The 22,217-nt window shown below is 43.7% G+C and overlaps 1 pseudogene; it reads left to right on the forward strand.

Moving 5' to 3' along the window:
• The first annotated feature begins 6,165 nt into the window (after nucleotides 1-6,165).
• On the forward strand, nucleotides 6,166-7,718 carry LOC147718838 (elongation factor 1-alpha, oocyte form pseudogene; annotated as a pseudogene).
• The last annotated feature ends 14,499 nt before the right edge of the window (nucleotides 7,719-22,217 follow it).

Here is a 22,217-nt window from a genome sequence, read left to right on the forward strand (position 1 = left end):
GGTTTGAAAATAAATATTGTCTCCGAAATTTTCACCAAACTATAACTTTATTTTAACATTTGCTTTTTTCAGCGAATTAATAAAGTTTAAAAATATATATAAAGTAACGTATTATTACAATTCCTAACTATAACGTTACCTTAAGCTTTGTGTTTTTCAAGGAATTTCTAGCGTTTATTTCCCATAAAGTAATATTAACCTACATAAAGCCAATCCTGCAAGGTTGCAGTTAGCCACATGGCCTGCAGCCAGCCAGGCCCTGTGTCCAAACACTTGCGAGCAGACAACCCCACACCATGCAGGGCCTTCAGGCATATGTAGTGTGAGGTTGGTTTTGAAGGACCTGCCTGCACTAAGGTAGACTTACTGACTCTGCCAAAGAGTCACAACACCAGAATAAAGCAAGGAAACATGTTATCACCTTTGTCCGAACATGACCAATATGTATAAGCGACAATGCAATGTAAAAATGATTATTAAAGGAATTGTTTAAAAACGTTTTCATAAACAAAAAGAGAGCCTTGTAAACACAATGATGGAAAACGAAAGCAAATTTGAAGTAAGTGTACTTTATTTCTGAGAATGCAATGCGGTGAACTGTGCAACGGTAGGAGGCAGTGTGCTCCCTCCCCACTTCTGGTTAAAAGGCTCCCTTGAGCCAATGAGCTGACAAGCTCACCTAGGATGCGCCTCGTGCCTGTGGAGTGGTACTGTGACCTGTGATGACTTAGGTAGCATTTCAGCAACCTGAGATGTCTTTTCTCTGCCTCTACCACTTCTGCTCTACATTGATGAAGGGCTGAACCCATAAACATGTGCAGTACTACCTGCACCATGGTTGGTGTAAAACTACAGCAGCTTTCAAGTAAGCATTCGTCAGAATGAATTTGGAAGAACTGTCCTCGGTTGATGTGCTTCCTCCCCCATTATCTTTCCTTTGCATTCACCGAGGTAAGAGCAGCATTTGTTTACTGCTGCTATCTGGTCCAATTAAAGTGAAATTCCCTTCCTGGGAAAGTGCAGTGCAGACAAGGTATGTATACACTCATCCTGGTAGAGAACCACAGTGGGTTTCCCAGGACACTGTGTAATATCACTCCTTGGGGCTTGGGTCCATGGGGTGAATACCAGCCTAGGGTGTGTTATCCACTAAGACTGACAGAGGCTTTTGGAGGCTGGGCTGCATGCCTCCCTAACCTTAAATTGACATTAATCCTCAGGAGATGAGGTCCCTTTGGCCTAATAGAGGCTCGGAGAGGGAGAGCAGCATGATCCATTACCTTAAATGTGCATATAACCCCAAGGGACAGGGTCACCAAGGCCCAGAGTGGCTCGTTGAGGGGCCTCACTCTTGCTCCCTTCCCAAATATATTTAAATAGAGACACTCAGGCTTACTTTATTAATTTAATTTACTTAATTTATAAACAGCAGCTGTTTAAAAAAAATATCCTCAATACCCTTGGGATTGTGGATTAAAAAGAAACAGTATGGTGGCTATGACGCCTGGGTATCCTTACCCTGCCCCTATATCTTTTTTTCTGAAAGCAACTCAAGACAAGAGACTGTGGGCCTAATTTAATTTCTAGTGGACAACCCATGGGTCTGCCAGGGCAATGGAGTATATTACTTCATTTCCCTGGTTAAAGGATCGCCTGCTAGATTTATAAATGACCACCTGTCAGTGAATTTTACTCTCTGCTACGGGGTGCATCAGCAGAACCCAGACCTGTAGCACAGAGTAGTTCATTTCTCTTTTCAAAAAGAAAATCCTGAAACAAATTTTCTTTTTGAAAAGAAAAAAATGCAATGCTCCACTGACTATGGGATTCTTTTCCCATGGCTGGGGAAACATTCTAATGATTTTACTGTTCCTTACAGCCAGGTTTTCCCTTGCAGTAAGAAACAGTAAAAAGTTGCTGCAAGTCCACCCATCCAAATTGTGTGGGCAAACATGTAGCCATTTCTCCGCTGGCCCTTACTCCCCATGGCGATTGGAGAAGTCTGGCCGCCACTGAGACAGAGTAGTCACCGCAGTGGCCAAACTGAACGTCCACCTGCATTTATTAAAGGCTGGCAGACCCTCATATTTGTAGTATTTATACTCTGTTGCAACAGAGTATACATACCCCCAATATATAAATAGGGCAATAAGTTCCTGAGTCCTCTGATGGGTGCTTGCAACATTTTCTAACATGTTCCAGGCATCCAATCAGAACACTCGCTCCAGTGGGAGTGTTGCTCCTGCAGGAGCGAGATGGTCCAAGAAAAAAAAAGATGCTAGCCATTCAGAACACTCGATTTTTTTATTGGGTTTGAGAGTCTTGCGAGAGTCCCTCTAACTCAGTGCTCCATTTGTAAAATAAGGAGTGCAGGTGCTGAAATGTTTTGGTATGTGGCCACCACCCACTTTCCTTGGTCCACCCCATCCTCCATTGGCCCCACCCACTTGCACTATTTGCATTATCAGTATATGTACCCCATCATGTGGCCTAGATAATTACGGATTGAGCAACTTAGGCTAAAAAGGCTAATAAGTCAAAGGCAAGGCAGATTTTTCTCCAATGCACATCCTGAACTCATGTTTTTTGAAGGTGCTCTAAAAGTGAAAATGAACAAAAAGGCTATTCGCTCAGTTAAATAAAGTATTTGCCAGTGATCACACTATTTGATCAAGCATGAAAGCCAGGAGTGACCCCAGATTCTCCACTTTCACACTCTGCCATTCTCCAATTATAATCATATTTAGATGTATAATTATTTCTGGCATCAAAGTTTAACATTTTGTCCTTCATCCATGGGGCATAAGATTAGTGCTGGGGTGAGGAGCAGAATCCACATTTTTTGTTGTTGCTGTTTTACATAGTACAAACCCTGACGTGGACAGACAAAGGAGCGAGCACAAGGCACACATAGACTATGTTACACTTTTTTTCCAGGCACATCCAGATTTGCCAGAATTCAAAGGGTGCTGCTGAGTCCAGGGATTTGAACCTGCTTCCCTATGTCTCTCCCTTGCCTTTGCTTCCCGTGCAATCTCCTCAGACTTTCAGCAGCTCACTCCATCATAACTACACACACACACACACACACACACACACAATATTATGCAGAAAGGGCCAAGCACCGACAATGGTCTCTATATTTGCCTAAGATCACAAAATTTGGTTTAGCAGGAAAGCTGGGATTCATCCCCAGGATAATTCCCCTTTTTTGCCCTGTGCAATTCAGTTGTAATGATGAGATGAGCATATCTTTCTGACTTCAAGGGTTAGTGCTATATCCTTAATTCATGGGGGATGATATTTGACATAAAAAAGTGATTAAGGGGTGCCATGTTTGAAATCGTGAATTGATGAGCTGATGACCTCTATTTAAAATATTTTGTGCCAGTAGAGATTTATTCTGTATAGTAATTCATGCAAACATCAGCTCTTACCCTGGAGGTGCAACACTATTGATCATTCTATAGATTAGCAGCAGCAGCACAAAAGGGCCATATAAGGAGACTCTGGAGTCTGAGCAGAAAAGTCATTTTGATGATAATACTGACCTAAATATGCTATACAGACTATGGCATATCATATAACAAATTCGGATCCAGTGCGCAAAATTATCTAACATGAGGAGGGCAATCATCTCATTTCCGGAATCATTTTATAAAGGTTTTCACATTCAGATAACTTTATCTCCATTTTAAAAGTAAGCACTCTATATGGGACGCTTGCACTTCACATAATAAAGCATGAAGAAGAGAGCACAGAAAATGGCCCTATGCAGGAATTAATAGATACCAGTTTAAGTAATTAGAGTAATTAATCCGTTAACGGAAGGGAAGAAAGTTTGAAGACAATCTAACCCAGCACAAGCACCCACATAGACATGGGCAACTTTTTTGCAACCTCAATTTAATCAACAAATTAAATATTACAGTTCAATCTTGAATTCAATTACTATCTCACTCGTATATACAGACCCAGATGAAGACTTAGGGGCCCATTAGGATCATGGACGGATAGCCACCGCCCACATGGCGGTGGCGATCCCCCGTGATCCGACCCCCCCCCCCATTTCTCCCCGCCATATTACTATGGCCAGGGAGACCGCGGCAAATGGAAAGACCGTCCGCCGGTTTTCCGCCTGGTCAACTCCTTGACCGGGCAGAAAAGGGTTTAATATGGTAGCAGTGTCTGTTAGACGGCGCCAGCCATTTTATCATGGGTGCGGTAACATGCCTTTCCGTGGCCGCAGGCATGCGGGAATAGACTGTGGGGACCCATTGCGGGCCACCAGGGACTCTGGGGATGGGGGTTGCACATGGGGGTACCTATGGTACCCCTCTGCAGTTTCATGCACAATATGGCAGGCACTGTACCATGCCTGCCATGTTGTACATGGAAGTGCCTGACATGCCTTCCAGGCATTGTGGCGGCGGTGCTGAGTGCACTGCCCGCCACAATGACAGGAATACAGGATGCACCCGCCACTGTAGCGGGCACATCCTAATTGCCCCCACGGGACCCCCGCCCTTATGGCGGGCTGTCCCATTTCCCTATAGGATGGCGGGTGGACAAAGTCCCTCCCGCGTTCCTAATGACACCCCTAGACTCACTTTCAGAGGACACAGGCATATATGATTCTAGCCTGACACAGCCCTTGCCATCAAAAACTAAAATACTTTTTAATAAAACAATTTGTCTACATCAAATGACACATACATAAATAAGTAACACTAACTAGAAATATCGGACACACTGACTGAACAATCTGTCATCAGTGAATCCAACAGCATTATTAAAAGAAATTTCTCTGAGCATGCTGATACGAAAGAAATCTATAAAGACAGTTTTGCCCTGTGTCTTATGCACGCACGTGGCAACAAGCAGAAAGGGACCAGCGCCACCAATGGTTTTCTCTGGTTACATGCTCCAGGAGTCGTTGATTCATTAATATGTGCAGACCAGACCGGTGTCCACTACTCATTATTAGATGCAGTGCCGGTTCCTTGTGCATTTTGCTCAGCTGACACCTGTAATGTTGTGCTTGCCAAACTCGCTCAGCAGTAACGTAGCGCTAGCAATTCAGGTGCTGGCAGTTAAGTGCAGTACTGTACAGCCTGTATAGCGCTCCAAATACAAAGTGGTAGCACAGGAGTCAGTAGTGGGCAACGAGCACACCAACAAAGGTGAATTACAGCCAGACATTTTCAGATCTTGCCAGGCAAAATTTGCATACATACTTTCAGCTTGCTCTTCATTTACCACACAGGCCTTACTGAAAACGTCATCTTTGCGCCTGCGTTTTCCCAGCATGCCATGCCGTAGTTCAGGTCTTCATGACAGGATGCCCTGCTAACATCACTAACGTGATGATGCATCGTGATGATCGTGCCTGGACCTCGGTGGGCCAATTTGTGAAAACAGATCAGGAGCCACCTGTAGGACAGGTATATATATATTTTTTTAAATTACCAGGTCCACTGCAAAGGGAGGAAAATGTTATAGCTCCGGCCCTGTCAAATAAGTGCCATTGCTGAGCACCGGAAAGCACCGGCATAAATTAAGCACTGCTCTAACTCCACCATCCAGCAATATTCATATTTTTGATCCTTAATTTCTCTAAAACTTCTGACTGGATTAACAGCAAATCACAAAAAGCACAATTTCTTGACAGAGACCTAACAATACTGTTCTGCAGTTTTTGCGGTACCTCTGTTTAAAAAAAGTCTATTCAAAGTGCATGAGGATTTTGCGTTTTGGAAACACCTTTTTTTCACGCCCCACCTGATGGATCACCCTTAAACATCCCATGCACCAACTAGGCAAAGAGTAGTGCTTTTGTGGAAAGGTTTGTGGAAGTTGTGGGGTTGGCTGCCCACTGCGGTGTGGCTAAAGGCTCAGGCCACAGGACATGCCCTGCAACCACCCTCATGGTGGGAATAAACAAAGGCTAAAGTAACAGTATAGTTAGGTGAAAGTTTGGTCACAAGATTTTTATCTAAAAAACCACAGAAAGTCACCACTTATAGTGATAGAGAAGAAAATTCTATGATTTCATCGGGGACACTATTGGTTCAGGGAGGAGGTGTTGTGTGCCCGCTTCCTCTTAATTAAAAGAATACCCTGGTGGATACGGTCCCCATAGCCCAGCGCAGCCTGATCCGGGAGACACTAGCATAGTACTCTGCCGCAATGGGAAAGGAAAAGATCCACATTAACATCGTGGTTACCGGCCAGGTGGACTCTGGCAAGTCCACCAACACCGGCCACCTCATCTACAAGTGTGGGGGCCTCGACAAGAGAACCATCGAGAAATTCAAGAAAGAGGCAGCCGAGATGGGCAAAGGGTCTTTCAAGTACGCCTGGGTGTTGGACAAGCAGAAGGCCGAGAGGGAACGTGGTATCACCATCGACATTTCCCTCTGGAAGTTCGAGACTGCCAAGTATTACATCACCATCATCGATGCCCCCGGGCACAGGGATTTCATCAAGAACATGATCACCGGCACCTCGCAGGCTGACTGTGGGGTGCTGATTGTCGCTGGCGGCGTGGTTGAGTTTGAAGCTGGTATTTCCAACAACGGACAGACCCGCGAGCACGCCCTGCTGGCCTTCACCCTGGTGGTGAAGCAGCTGATCATTGGTATGAACAAGATGGACTCCACCGAACCCCCTACAGCCTGAAGCGTTTCGAAGAAATCACCAAGGAAGTCAGCACCTACATCAAGAAAGTCGGTTACAAGCCAGCCACAGTGGCATTTGTGATAATCTCTGGCTGGCACGGGGACAACATGCTGGAGCCCAGCACCAACAAGCCTGGTTTATGGGCTGAAAGGTGGACCCCAAGGAGGGATCCGCCAGTGGGGTCACCCTGCTCGAAGCCCTAGACTCCATCCTCCCGCCTACCCATCCCACCGACAAGCCCCTTTGTCCTTCCCTGCACGAAGTCTACAAGATAGGAGGTATTGGCACAGTCCCAGCGGGCCATGTGAAGCTAGTATCATTAAGGCTTGCATGGTGGCAACCTTTGCCCCCAGTAATGTAACCACTGAAGTAAAGTATGTGGAGATGCACTACGAGGCGCTAGTGGAGGCTCTCCCGGGTGACAATGTTGGCTTCAACGTGAAGAACATGTCTGTGAAAGATATCCGAAGCGGGAATGTAGCCGGTGACAGCAAAAACGATCGCCCAATAGAGGCTGGAAGCTTCACAGCCCAGGTCATTATTCTGAATCACTCTGGCCAGGCCAGCCAGGTCAGCCAGGGATACACCCATGTGTTGGATTGCCACACCTCCCACATTGCCTGCAAATTCGCTGAGCTGAAGGAAATAATCTACAGACGATCTGGCAAGAAGCTTGAAGATGCACCTAAGGAGATGCAGACATTGTGGACATGATTCCACTCAAACCCATGTGTGTGGAGAGCTTCTCCAACTACCCTCCTCTTGGTTGTTTTGCTGTCCACAACATGAGGCAGACGGTAGGTGTCGGAGTTATCAAGGCAATTGAGAAGAAGGCTGCCAGTGCTGGCAAAGTCACCAAATCCGCAATCAAGGCCGGTGGCAAGAAATAGCGCCAGCCACACCCAGCTGCCCTAATGGCACTGGGTACCCAGAATCCTCTGGTCTCTGATCGCCACCTGCACTCTATGATCAGGGACTGGTTACTGAGCATTAGGGTCCATCACAAGAGCCTCCGCAGGAAAGGGAGGCTGGACTTGACGCTTTTTCTCATGTTCTAATATTTTTTGACTTACATTCTGGTTATTTCCCGTCTGTGATTTCTGAATAAAATATTGGCACAAAAAAAGGCCCCGGGAGAATGGGCCCCTGATGTCTGATATGACTGGATGAGTGGGGCTGCACCAGTGAGTTGGACATATTGGATGGGGAGTTTTTATGCACAGGGGGCGTAAAGAACAGCACATCCTTTAATCACTTCTCTCTTCATACTATTGCCACCCACATACATCAAAAATGAGTGTTTTCAAATACAAACCTTGTAACCGATCATACATAATCTAATTTGGCACATGCTGGTCCTAAAGGATATTTGTGTTTATCTACCAGGAGGTAATCTCCTCCTTTTTCATCATGTTGATGTTTCAAAGAGAACTCAGTCTACAGAACTACTGATTGTACTATGTCTTATTGTATTATGGCTCGTTGTAAGTGTACGGAATTTAACAATTTAGGGGCATACTATCAAAGAACGGCGTTAAAATTATCGCCGCTTTAGCGGCAGGAAACTGCCGCTAAAACTGCGAAAATGGGATAGATAATATGCCGTACAGAATTCCAATAGAAGCCCATGTTAACACCAGAACATGGGTTTCTATTGGAATTCTCAACAGCATATTATCAAGCCCATTATCGCCGCTTTAGCAGCAGTTTCCTGCCGCTAAACCAGTGATAATTTTAACGCTGTTCCTTGATAATATGCCAATAAGTTTCTTGGTACTTGTCTAAGTGTTTCATGTTTACTTAAGGTTTCCTTTGCTAGAACGGGCATCTTTTGCGTCATCATGACCAGTGGAGCCAACCAATATTGCTTGATCCCAGTTCAGTATTCAACCTAGAAATGCCTGGCTAATGGTTTGCACTTCTATTCCCATGTATAAGTTAGTTGCATATGTGAATATCACAGGATCATGAGAGCATTCGCATGGGTAAAACACAAGTTAAGCATTCAGAATATTGGAGAAATAACTTGCATGACTACTGGGCTAATAACTTTGGTTTAAGAATCGACTAGTGTAAGGTATGTACATTTGCGAATATGGCCGCAATCCATGTTTCCTTTAGGGTGTACTTCATTTCCGACATGAGCAGCCGAGTAAAATGAATGATGACTTTTGACTTTGGATTTGTTAGATTAGCGCACGTTTCTTTTTACGTAATAAGAATCTGGGGGCATATTATCAAGGGGGTTTATCTCCATACAATTATCTCCCTATTACCTAGCTGTCGCTAACACCAGTTAGCGACAGCTAGTAGGAGACAGCGACCATCTTGGGCCCCGCTTTGCATGTCAGTGATATTTATCACTAATGACATGCAAAGTGGGAGTGCCAAGATGTTAGCAACTGGAAACAGTCTCCTATTACCAACTTATGGAGATAATCGCGCTATATCTCCAAAAGCTAACACCTGCCCTGAGCAGTTCTTAGCCATTTTATCCAATGGGAGGTGGATAACATGGCTAAGAGCATTAGCTCGGTAATGCATGAATATCGCTGACTTTTCAGCGATATTCATGCATTCCAGCCAATTTTTATCGCATTTGCGATAAACCTTGGTAATACCAAGGCTTATCTGCGATAAAAATCGCCGCAGCTCAGCGGTAAATTTTTGTCTTTAACCAAACAATAGCGATAATTATCGCTATTGCTTGGTAATATGCCCCTATGACGTTCTGGAGTGGTTGTTATCTCTCGGTAAGAAACCACTACGGTTTCGACTCTATATCCATTTTTATTTACGTTTAGATCACTTAAGGTGGGAAGGGGACTTTGTCTGTGCTTGCATGGGACACTAATCTCAACGTGAAGTATTTGCTTTAGTGTGTCCCCCACTCCCCATTTTTTACTTATGAATTTGTGTCCTAGTCTACCAAGGCTTCACTTTTTTAACGGTGTGTTACTATCAACAATTAGGTTGATAGGCATGACATCCTTTGTGTGCATTTGTTCACACTCCTTTGAAATACCGTCTTTGCCCACTATTTGGGGCATATTTTTTGTGGCTGTCTTTTGTTGCTTTTCCTTGTCTTTGAGTTTTTTGTATATTCTCCCATTAATGTAACTGTTTTAATGCTTCTTCTCTTTTTCTTTTCCATTTCTTTATGAGATTCCTGCCTGACTGCAGATGTAAAGATGCGACCCGTAGATGACCTCTATGATTACCAAAAGTCGTAAAGTTGGACTTTTGGCTCAGATTGCCGTTGTGAACCGGGCACCTAAGTTAGTGCTCTAATCATTCATTAGAACATTGTGGGACATTGCAGATGAATACTACTGAATTAAATGACGGATTACTGCTCGTGTTGGGACTGCGTATTTCACTCTATATGTCCAAATATTTTCCTGAAATTGATGAGAACTCATTAAAAATATGTCCTCATTTTAGCTTTCTACAGAAATAGCAAGAATGTATATGGCAACAATCCCTCACGGTGCTCATATCTAAAGGACATGTTTTAGGTTTTACAATTTGGATTCCATCAAGATGACTATAGGAGTGTACACTTTCCTTGGAAATACAGAATATTAGCTTTCATTATTACACTGTGGAAAGCTGCAGTAGAACACCGGCAAGTAAACTGACAGGCAGCTGCTGCTGTTGGAAGCATAGGTTTTACACAGAGTTTCAAACTTTATTCTCATATGGTTGAGGAAGAAGATATGAAAAAATACTCCTTTTCAGAGTGAAAAAGCTTATAGCAAACTGTCATGCCCTATAGATTATGTCATCAGTGGTGTGATCAATGTCATCTATGTGTCTTTTTAGGTGTCATTAGTGATGTCATCAATGAGGTTATTTAACATGTCATGAGTGACGCAATATGTGAGGGATTCACCACTGTGTAATTATAGTTATAGTCAGATCGAATTTTCAAAAGGAATTTTGTTTTTTATTTTGCTAACAACTTTGTTGCTGTTTTATTATTCTGCACAAAATGTTGCTAAAGGAAAGCACATTCACTTATACTTCGTCATGGAAAGATTGGCTCTAGTTTATCAAGCAAAAGCTAAAAAAATGGGTTGGGTCCCAACGTGGGATTTCCCATGTTTGCTCTCATACAACACTTTCCTCTATAATTTATAAAAAGGACTGAATGGAATTACACAAAACTTTGCAAAAAGTTTGAACTTTATCATAAATCATACCTTTTTTAATTTGGTGTAAATTAATTTAGCCATTTTTGGGATATTAATATTTAAACAGAGGCTTGGTTTGGGAATGAAGGGGTTAACACTAAGAAAAGGTGTGGAGTTTATGTACAGTTAGTCCCGCAGGAGGCCTGTGAGGATCCCGATGGTAGATACTATATAAAACAAATTAGGCTTACTGATTGGCCAAGGGGCCTGTTTGCCGCTTCTGCCCTTTTGGTAACCCTTCAGTGAAATAAAAATAAAAATACATATTCTGGGCATTAGTGCATTTATCATCACTGATGTGATTTAACATGGTGGATAATTAACATAAGTGTTTTTCTTGTTACCCCCAGCCCTGCTATCCCATGCCCTATGTTATCTATGGGCGTGATTCCATCCCATTTCTTCTACTCTCTCCGTGGTCCATTTTGCTGCCACTGTCCGTCCTGCCTATACTGCAAGATCTATTGTGCTGCCACTGCCCCTTTCTTCCTACTCAGCATGGTTGGTTTGCTTCCCTGATCCCTGCCCCTTCACCATGTTTTTCATCATCTGAATCCAAGTGCCTATTCCCTTCCTATTATACTCCAAGGTCTATTGAGCTACCCCTCCCTTCTTCCCTCCAGGGTTCATTGTGCTGCCATTACCTCTGCTGCCTGACTTGTGTGGTGTGTTGTGGTGCCACTGCCCCTCCTGACAGCTCTGCAGGGTCAGATCATTGCCCCTGACTCACCCGCTATCCTCTGTTGTCCAAAACACGGAATATTTCACACACTGCTGATATTTCCTTTAGTTTTGACCTTATATCCGGTGAAGACTTTAATTAATTTGCGTGTTTATATAGCGCTAGAATCACTCCCGGGGGAGTATCTCCGCGCTTCGACCGCTGCGAAACCCTTCCTGGCTTCCCTGAGAGATGGTCCCTTAATGGGTATCTCCAGGGTGAGACCAGGCATCCCCGGCGGTCTGGTGGGGCCGTTAGTGAAGATGAGGCAAGCTAATGCCCAGAGTTGCCGAGTGTGATCGCTGATCAGAGTGGGCACCGAGGCGAGAGAATTATCGAGTCCGCTGACCCTGGTCCAGAAACCTGCCGCGCCGGGAATCGAACCCTGGTCCCGGGCCGTCCTCTGCTCTCGGGTCTGCCGCCTCTAACCAGTGAGCCACACTACTTCACTTATGTTCTCTTTTGGTACGTTGGGGGCAAGGACACTGTTACCACTTACATTGGCCATATCCACAAATCTTGCAGAGTCAGATGGAGAAAAAAATAACATATTTTACTGAAATAATATTTGCAAACTTCATAGGAAATTCCAGTCAGGGAAGATAGTTTTACATTTTAAAGCAAAACAAAAAAGGTAGAAAAAGACATGGAAGGTAAGGGTTAAGAAGAGGAATATAGGTATAAAAAAAGAAAAAAGGTAGAACAGGGGGAACATGACTAGAACCAATACGTTTTAAAAAGGAAGTTAAGGATGGGTACTAGGAGTTAGACCTAAGAAACCATAGGAGCATGAAGAAATGAGTAACAAAATGAAGTAGGTTTAGGAAAATAACCCTCCCTCCTTCATAACGACAATTTTAAAGAATTTGAAAAGAGCTAGGATATGGAAAGGTACATTATTTTATGAATAATGATGTATTCAATTGTTTTAGAAAAATGAATCAAAAGTACCTATATTCAAGTTAACGTCATTTACATCTTAAAATAGATATCAAATTTAATTTAGAACAAAAAGAACTTTATATGAATGGTTTACTACCATATGGTAAACACGATCTATCTTAGTGATGAGAGATTTCACTGTTTAGATTAAATGGTGTTTCAGTATTTGCATTCTAGGAATTCATTTTTCTATAAGATCACTTGTACTCCATTGATGAGCTTTTTTGTCTTCAAAGCTCAAACAAGATACTGAAAATATCTTGAATAATGAACTTGATCCACACACATGTAATATTTACCTCCATCGAGGCTAAAGATGCAGTACATTATAACACCAGTGTCCATCAGAACTTCAAATTGTTAAATCAAACAGAAAAAGAACTGTTAAAGGAGGGATTGAGGAGTAAAAACGCCTTTATTTGCCTTTAATTTATTCAGAATCTTTTCTCATGTTCTTGCCAGGAGGAAGTTATTAAAATGCTTAAAGCACACTAATTGCGTTCTGAGTCGCCTGAATTACAGGATGGTAATGCAAAGCCTGTAAAGTTGACTAGAGTGACCGGTCTGTCCCTGAGTATATATATTTATCACACATGTGGCCACAGTGTGTAGGTATTGTTAGGTCATAGTTTCCATTGTAAAAGTAATTTTCTATTTTCCTTTTGACTCAAGTTCAAGTTCAAAAGACCTTTATTAGAATTTCATAAAATGTATAAAAGTACCACAATAAAAACATACATTTACACAACAAAAACAAGTTTATAAAATTCATGAATCGTTAAAATCTAATACATTTCTCATAAGACTGTTTTCAGGGGTTTTCCATCATTTTACGTACACGTGTTATGAGTCTCAAAAAAGTGCTAGTGCGGTAAATTAATTCATCTGTATCCAGGGAAAGTAACATTGAATAGGACTCCCCCAACGAAAGGGTTCTATATTTCCTAAAATACAGAGTTAAAAACCAGTTAATATATTTTAAATAAAATTTACAGAAAAATCATTCTGTTTACTAATACCATCACACGGGCATGGATTATAATCTGTTGTATGCTGATATCCCAGGGGGAAGCCCAACAAAAATTTTATTGAGCCCGCCCTTAGCCGGAACAGCAATGATCTCTCCCAGTTGGTCATAGGTAGGGTGAGGTATTGTGCAAGATTTCTCCTACTTAAATAATTTCTCTGGTAGGTCACAACAGTTGATTTGAGAATTTCCCTTTCCATTCGTTCTGAGCTATAAAGTGCATACAGTGCTTGTTTGACCTCAGTTTTATCTTTAAGTTCAATCTTACTGGGATCGGAGAAAGGATCTTCCCTGTTCACGTTACTCAGTGTTTTTTAAAACTCCCGTGAGCCAGGGGATTGACATGCCGTGATCACATTTAAGACAGTCTTTTATGATATTTTGAGTTAAGATGGCTGAATTATTCCTGCAGATCCTAATCCAGAAGAGAGCCGGTCTATATCTAATAAATCGCATACGTAGGGGAGGTTAAGTTCCTCATGGCAGATCAATTCAGAGGAGGAAATTGGGGCACCCAGTATTTTCCTACAGAATCGACCTTCTTCTCGCTGGATACTGGGGCTTTTTCCCAATCACCAAACCTCAGCCCCATATGTGGCTACTGGTAGGCACTGTAACTTAAAACATTTTAAAATAGCTCTGGTGGCACCTATTTTCTTTGGTCAGGACAAACTCAAAATAGAATTATTGGCTTTCGAGAACTTGCCCATGGCATGGGCCGTATGCCCACTCCATGAGCCGTTCGCAGCGAAAACCAAACCAAGATACGGGAATGAGGATACAGATTCTAATTTGTCTGTCCCTATGTGTATAGTATTGAGTTTGCGTTTCCCAGGGCCACACAGCATAATAAAATATTTTTTAAAATTGACGCGCAGGTCTAAGCCCTCCATGTGTTGGACGAAACCTTTAACGAGTAGGGGAAGGGCATTAGGTGTTTGTCCCATCAGGACCGCATCGTCAGTGTATAATAAAACTGGCAATGGGAGCCCCTGGATAGTTGGTACATCACTAGTCACTTGTTTTAAAACTTTGGCCAGGCCATTAATATAGATAATGAACAGCAGGGGTGCTAAAACGCACCCCTGTCTTACCCCTCAGCCGATGTTAATAGGTCCAGATACTTCTCCGCCCGCCCCAATCCTAACTTGTGCTTTGTGGTCAATGTGGAGGTATGCCAGGAAGTTGACAAGAGCCTCGTCTAGTCTGTAATTCAAAAGAATTGCCCAAAGTTTGGATCTGTTCACTAGGTCAAAAGCGGATGAGAGATCCATGAACGCAAGATAAATAGGGGACGATCGGGCAATGCTATACTTGTCAATAATCAATTTCAGATTCAAGCATTGCTCGACCGTCCCCACCCTGCTTCTGAATCCCATGTGGCACGGGTCCAATAGGCCCGTATCTTCAGTCCACTCTACCACCCTATTATAGATTATTCGTCCCAAGATTTTTAGGTATAGTCCAGAAGAGAAATCGGACGGTAATTCACTGGGTCCGATCTCACACCTTTTTTAAAAATTGGAACTATGATGCTAGTAGCCCAAGTAGTGGGCATGGGAACTGTGGGGAGGCTGTTTAAAGCATTGAGGAGGATTGGTGCCCATAGGTCTGGGCTGTGCTTAATTACATCTAAGGGTAGGCCATCAGGACCTGGAGCCTTGTTTCCAAGGCTCTCTTTGATGGCTATCACCACCTCATGGAGGTCTATTTCTAATCCATGGAGCTGTCCACGGGGAAAGCTAGATGATTCTTCAGGTGAGGCAGCATATATTTTGGAAAAATGGGCCTCCCAAGAGTTGCTGGTTATATTGCAACTAATTAGGGTTAGTTGTTTGCCCATTTCGCGCGGTTTTATGACAGCTGACCAAAAAAAGGCCGCTGTTTTTCAGGTTAGCGCTCTCGACCAGCGACTCCCATTGTTCTGTTAGTAATGCAGCCTTCCTTTCGGCTATCTTAAATTTATAGAATTTCCTGGCTGCCTGAACCTCTACTAGGCACCTTGGTTTAGTGGTTAATGCCCTGCGCATTTCCCTATTTGCTAGTGAACAGGCAGAGTCAAACCACCTGTGTTCTTTCCGCTCTTTTGGTAATGGAACTGACAGAGAAGCTTTTATTGCTGAACACAGTTTACCGAAATCATCGATTATCCTATGGCAGTTCCCATCCGTAGTTAAGCAAGAAATAAATAGGTTAGGGTGTTCCCTGTTACGCTTTCTAGTATAGCCCCGCTGTCGACTCCCCTCCATTTCAGACGCAAACCGTCGCCTGTGGGTGTAATATCTTTTGCCCCGTTTAAGTTAGCATATACCTTGTTAGGGCCTAATTTTAACGTCACAGTGAGGGGGTTATGATCACCAAACGAGGTCTCTACCACTGTAGATTTTGTCACACAATTTGATAAATGGGGAGACATAAAATAAAATCAATTATGGAAGAACAGTCCCGCCCTCTGAACGTAGGAGCGTGAAATTCGCTAGGGGTGTGGCTTATATCCATAGCGTTACTAAGAGTGTGCTCAGTTAATATATTAGCTAATTCAATACCCCTTCGTTCAGCCTGATCTGAGTGATTTCTATCCTCAGTTCTACGATTCTTAGCAATTTTTGCGTTAAAATCCCCCCCGATTAGAATCCCTGTTTCCTCCCCAATTTCAGCACTGGTTTCAAGGTTCCGTAAAGTCTTAGACAGTGCTTCAAAGTTTTTGTTAGGTACAGATCAAAAATCATTGTTATAAAAATTGATTAAATAAATCCGGGTCTTTCGCTTGAACTCTAAAATCTGTATATTCGGGTTTCCTCTTGAAAGGTCTGTGATTGTGCCACCGGCCAGTGTCTTAATGCCAATAAACAAGCCTCCCACTGCACGTCCTGAGTCAGGCTTGGGTGCTGTCACGCTGAAGCAATGGTACCCTTTAATATGTAGGTTCTCCACAGCCCAAGTCTCCTGGAACATAATAATGTCTTTACCATCCAGTAACTGAGCCCATTCTGGGTTTGACAATCTTGACTGTAGCCCTGCCACATTCCAGCTAAGAATGGATAGATCACAGTGATTGCTATGTCTAATTGGTTTACTTCTGACATTCTTAACTGTACTTTGCATGTGGTTAATTGATGTAGGAAGTACAACCTCTTGTGTAATTGCAGGTGTAATAATATGGCTTTGTGCCGATATTTCCCGAGTTGAAATAGTTGACACCGAGGGTAAATATTCCTCAATATCAACGCTTACATCTCGGCATTCACCACTACTTCCCTTTATCCCCAGTCAGTCCTGATCTTCTAAATTTGAGAAGGCATATTCAAACCGATTATAGGTTGGGATGTTGTATACTCAACTCATTATGACCAAAATTTGAATTTACATTGGGACTGAAGTGTGGCCTCTCACTGTAATTGCGCAGGGGCATGATGGGGAAGTGTGGGTATGGCGTAAAGTGTCCCATGAACTTAGCCTGATAGCGCTGGGTTGGGCCGTTTATGAGGTTGAAATCTTAGTTCAGTTGGTGAGATGGATATAAATCCCTGATTCCGAGATTTTGCTCCTGAAGTCGCGCGGCCAGGTTAGACATGGGATTAGGAGTTGGGGCTAGGTGTCTTTAAAAGTAACCCAGGGGAAACAAAGTCCTATTAAATTCCCAGGGTGAGGGTAGTGGTGCATTAGCGAGGGTTTTTTGAGCCCATTGAGGGGACCTGAAGTTTATGACTACGCAGTCTCCCTCAAAGTTTTTTCTTAATGGGCCCACCCACCCGACTCTTTGTGTTTGAAAGATCTCCCTTGCTCCTTCCATTGGGAAATTACAATTAGTGGATAACCAGTGGACAGGGGGGTTCGTCAGGGTTGTGCGATGGCTCCCACTCTGTTCTCCCTCTTTATAAATGGGGTGGCAGACCATCTGAGGGAGGACCCTGCGGATGCTCCAACCCTGGCAGGTGAAAAAATACCGACCCTCCTTTTTGCGGACGACACCCTCCTCCTGTCCAAAACCCCCTCTGGTCTCCAAAAACTTTTGACCAAGTTTGACACCTTCTGCGAGGAACGTGGGTTAACAATTAATACCGCAAAAACTAAACTAATGGTTCTGTCCCAAACTAAGAGACCAAGGAAGATCAATGTTGCGCTTAACGGATGTACACTGGAGGAGGTTGATGCATTTGACTATTTGGGAGTAAGGGTGAACCGGAGAATGAAGTGGGACTCCCATCTAGCAAAAATGCACTTGAATTTGAAAAGGGCTACGGGAGCCATTGCTAGAGAACACCGAGCCTCTGCAAGCAGGCCCATTGCCCCTGTCCTTGCCATCTATGAGGGGAAAGCATTGGCTGCAACAATATATGGGTCAGAACTATGGGGTTTTGATAACATCACAGAACTAACGAAAACTGAAAACAAATTCTTGAGAGACCTGGTGGGCCTCCCAGTTTCTACCCCCTTGAAACCACTGCTTCAAGACATGGGCCGCCGTGCAATTAAAGACATTGTAATCCTTCGACCGTTATTATATTGGGTACGACTAAGAAGGACACCGGAATTGGTACACTATGCTGCAGCTCTGGATGAACTTATTATGCTGAATAAGATGACTAAGATTGCATGGTTGGACAACCTAAGGGACATGCTCGCCAAATTGGGGCTAAGCGATACATGGTTGTCCCAATCACCACCCCCGAACGAGACAATCAAAAAAATATACTGGGAATGGGTCCTAGCCAAGGAGCTTGAAAAATCAAACTGGGGGGTTTTAACTGACCAATTCCTAGAACACAAGCCGGTGAATAAGTTTGAACCCTTCCTTGATGTCATTAAAGCACCTAGAGACAGAACCTTGTTTTTAAAGTTTAGATATGGAACACTTCCCTTGAACACTTTTACCAGGCGCTGGAACACATCTGTGTCCAATCATTCTAGCTGTCCTGGATGCCCAAACCCTAATGAGTCTCTAGCTCACTTTCTATTTGCCTGTAGGGCATACAGCGGACCCAGGAGAAGGTGGTTAAAGCCAGTATGCAGAGAACTGGGAGTTAGGCACCATGCGATGGCACTCCGCATACTGGTAACTGACACAACATCCTTGATGATTTTTTGCGGAGTTGCCAAATTCCTGGGAAAGGCCTGGCAGATACGTTCTAGACTGATAAAATCGAGAATGGGGTAGGAAACTGTATATAACAATGCACCAGGCCATCCCCCGGTTGTTTGTTTCAGGACTTTTTTCTAATCTAGCCCCTAACCTCCTGCGCCTCCACTTGTTTCTGAAAAGATTTTACCTTTTTAACGTTTAAAAAATAAAAATAATGAATTGCATGTACTTTTATGATAAAGTTTGTTTTTATCGAAATAAAGTATTAACCTAACTAATATTCATGTCAGGCCTGAGCAGGGTGGGTGTTGATGATAACCTGCTGCATGGGGTAAATTGTGCCAATGGGACCGTGTCCACAATTATGCTGTTCTCATTAGAGTCTGTACCTGGAAGTCCTGCGTAGGAAACAACAAGTAAAGAGTCCACTGAATTATCTTGGTTCAAAAGAAGAGGGGGCAGGCTGGATGGGAGTGAAAAGCACCTTTCAGTATTCTGAATGGCAGTGGCAACAACATCAATTGTCTTCTGGAGCATTTTGTCAATGGCGGTCAGTGTTGGCCGCGGGGTGGTATTCGTTGTTAATTGAGCCAGTTTATGCACGTCTTTTGGCCTGGATACTGCCGGTGTCCTTTTCCCCATGATTCTGTACTGTTAATTGATAAAATATACTTTATCACTGACCTGATGTAGGTCCCAGGGATAATGAAAAGGGACTGCCAAGGGGGGTGACCCAGCCCAGCCTCTTCCGGCCTCCGGCCGGAGGGGGGAGCAGGGAGACCAGCAGGCACAGTGGAGGGCAGGTGAGTGCGGCAGCTTTCCCCCAAAAGCTAAAGTTCAGGTCGCCCGCTCTGCCGGGGCTGAGTGAGTTATGTGCTCATCCAGGTGTGGAAATGGCGTGTGCTTCCGCCGCTAGTGATCCTGGGAAAACGTAGTCTTCTTCCCCTCCCTCCGCTCGGCGGCCGCAAGGAATGTAGCTGCGGCGGCGGGAGGGGGGAGCAGGGAGACCAGCAGGCACAGTGGAGGGCAGGTGAGTGCGGCAGCTTTCCCCCAAAATCTAAAGTTCAGGTTACCCGCTCTGCCGGGGCTGAGTGCAGTTATGTGCACCTCCAGGAGCGGAAATGGAGTGTGCTTCCGCCGCTAGTGATCCCGGGAAACGTAGTCCCCTTCCCCTTCCTCCGCTCAGCGGCCGACTCAATATTACATTTCTAATTTAAAAGAATAAGCCAAGCAAGAGGACTTTATTTTCCTTCGCCCATCAGCACAGGAAGTGACATCACTGCATCTCTCATAATCCACCCCAACAGGAAGTGACATCACTGAATTTCCCATAATCCACTTGGACAGGAAGCTGGTTTCTTAAAAAGAGGAAGTGAAGCAAAAATAAGTAATGTCTCCAATCATCCATCAGCACAGGAAATTACATCATTGCAATCTGCACCTCCCCCAGGACCTACTTAATGGCAGGTGCAACACAGATGCGCTATGGGTGAGGAGCTGGCATGTCCAACATGTGCCAAAGGCAAGCCCATCTGAGCCTAGACAGTGCACAACACCGAGAACCTTGAATCAATCACTGCCCAGTGATCCTCTGCAGCACTCCAAAGATTACTAGACCCCAGACACCATTCCCTCAACTCCTGTCATGCCTCAAACCATGGTTAGAGCTTACACCTGCACCCGTTGCTGGTTCTCCAGCACCAATTAACTCACACCTCCCACACAAATACTAACAATACCCTCAACACGACCTCCTGACACATATACCACAGAAGTAACAAAATACCTCCAACACTCTCTACTCTTAATTCTTACAGCAAACCCACACGACAACACCCCCTTGCAGGAATGCTTTTCAATACATGATCACTCAGGGAACATGCATCTAATATAAACAATCTGCTGAACAGAGATGCAGCCAACATCTGATTCATCACAGAGACCTGGCTGAACCTCCTCATCTGCTCCATACATCGCTATGGCAATCCCAGTGGGCTACAAATCACTTGACAGGACCTCCTTAATAAACCAAGATGAGAGTTCGCTATCATCTACAAGGAATCCATCAAATGTACAACAGAGAACACCACCTCATTCATGGAACACCAGTACTTCAAGCTGAAATCTCAGAAAACTTCACCCTGAATGGATCCCTTGCCTACTGACCACTCGAACCATGAGACACTTTTACGACATCACATTTAAACACAACAGGAGACTGGGTATGCACATGAATAAACAAAATACTCCCCTAAAGGAGAAACAAGTCTGTATAATAGTTAAATTGTGAAATAGCAGTGAAGAGTATATCTGCTAACCTAACTGCAATAATCAGCGGATCGCTGGTTGATTATATCAGATGTGAGGCACACTTTTGTATGTATAGGTATCAAGTATAACTTAATAACTACAAAAAGGAAATCACACAAAAGGTTGAAAAGTTAAACAAAGGAATCACATTTTCAAAAAATAAGATTCAGATCAAAATTCGAAAGTCCAAACAATGGTGATCCGGGGTGCCACAGGGATCACCCACTAATGTAGTACTCCTTATAGTTCAAGAATGATGATTTCGAGGGAAGGGATATACAGTTCCTTATGGTGAACTTATTGTAGTGATCATTGCATTGATGCTGGGTGATGCTTGGACATCTCCTCACGGTTTTCTGATGTCACAGGGGAGTTACTTACTTCATTCTGAGGCTTGATTGTCGTGACTTTATTTCAGCATCTGTTAAATGGATCATGCACTGTGTGTCATATTGTTGAGAACTATTAACCTGCTTTAGGCTCACCTCTATCACTTTCATGTGGACAGTCAGGGGCTCATTATCTAAGGGTCTACATAGTTTTCTGAAATGTTAACATTCCATGCATAGACTGGGTCCATGCACTTTTCAGGTTATTGGGGAGCAAAACTTGTTTATAATACATGAGATTCTTTAGTATTTTCAGCTTTACACAATCATCCCCAACATTGTTGCTGTGCTCCTTATGGAATCTAGAACCTACATTCTCCTTGGTGGCACAGCACTGCTTGAAAGGTTCAGCAACACTCAGCTCATCTCAGAACCAACACACACTGCAGGACACACACCGGACTCCATCTTCACCATAAATGATAATATAAAATACAACTCCGCTTTGCCACTCACAAGGACTGGCCACTCCTACATCCGGGGAACATCACTTACAACGCATTTTTTACAACGCACTACCATTACATCGCAACCATTACAACGCATACCATCACAACGCATTGCGCTGGGGGGCGCTCTAGGATAGGGAATATATTTAATTTACTATCCAACACCTTCCCTGCTATCCACGGGGACTGGAGTTGGAATAATAAATTAAATAATTCACTATCCAGCGCCTAAAAGCATTATGCGTTGTAATGGACTGCGTGGTAAAAACCGCGTTGTAAAGGCATGCGATGTAAAAGCATGCGTTGTAGTGACACCAATCCCCTACATCCACATCCAAATCAACACACCTCAAGTCAAAACCCTTAACACGTTCAATATTCTTAGCCCCAGCTGGAGCAAAATCACAGACACAGACTGG

This window comes from Lissotriton vulgaris, chromosome 4_1 (genome assembly GCF_964263255.1).
Source record: "Lissotriton vulgaris chromosome 4_1, aLisVul1.2, whole genome shotgun sequence".
Classification (NCBI taxonomy): Eukaryota; Metazoa; Chordata; class Amphibia; order Caudata; family Salamandridae; genus Lissotriton; species Lissotriton vulgaris.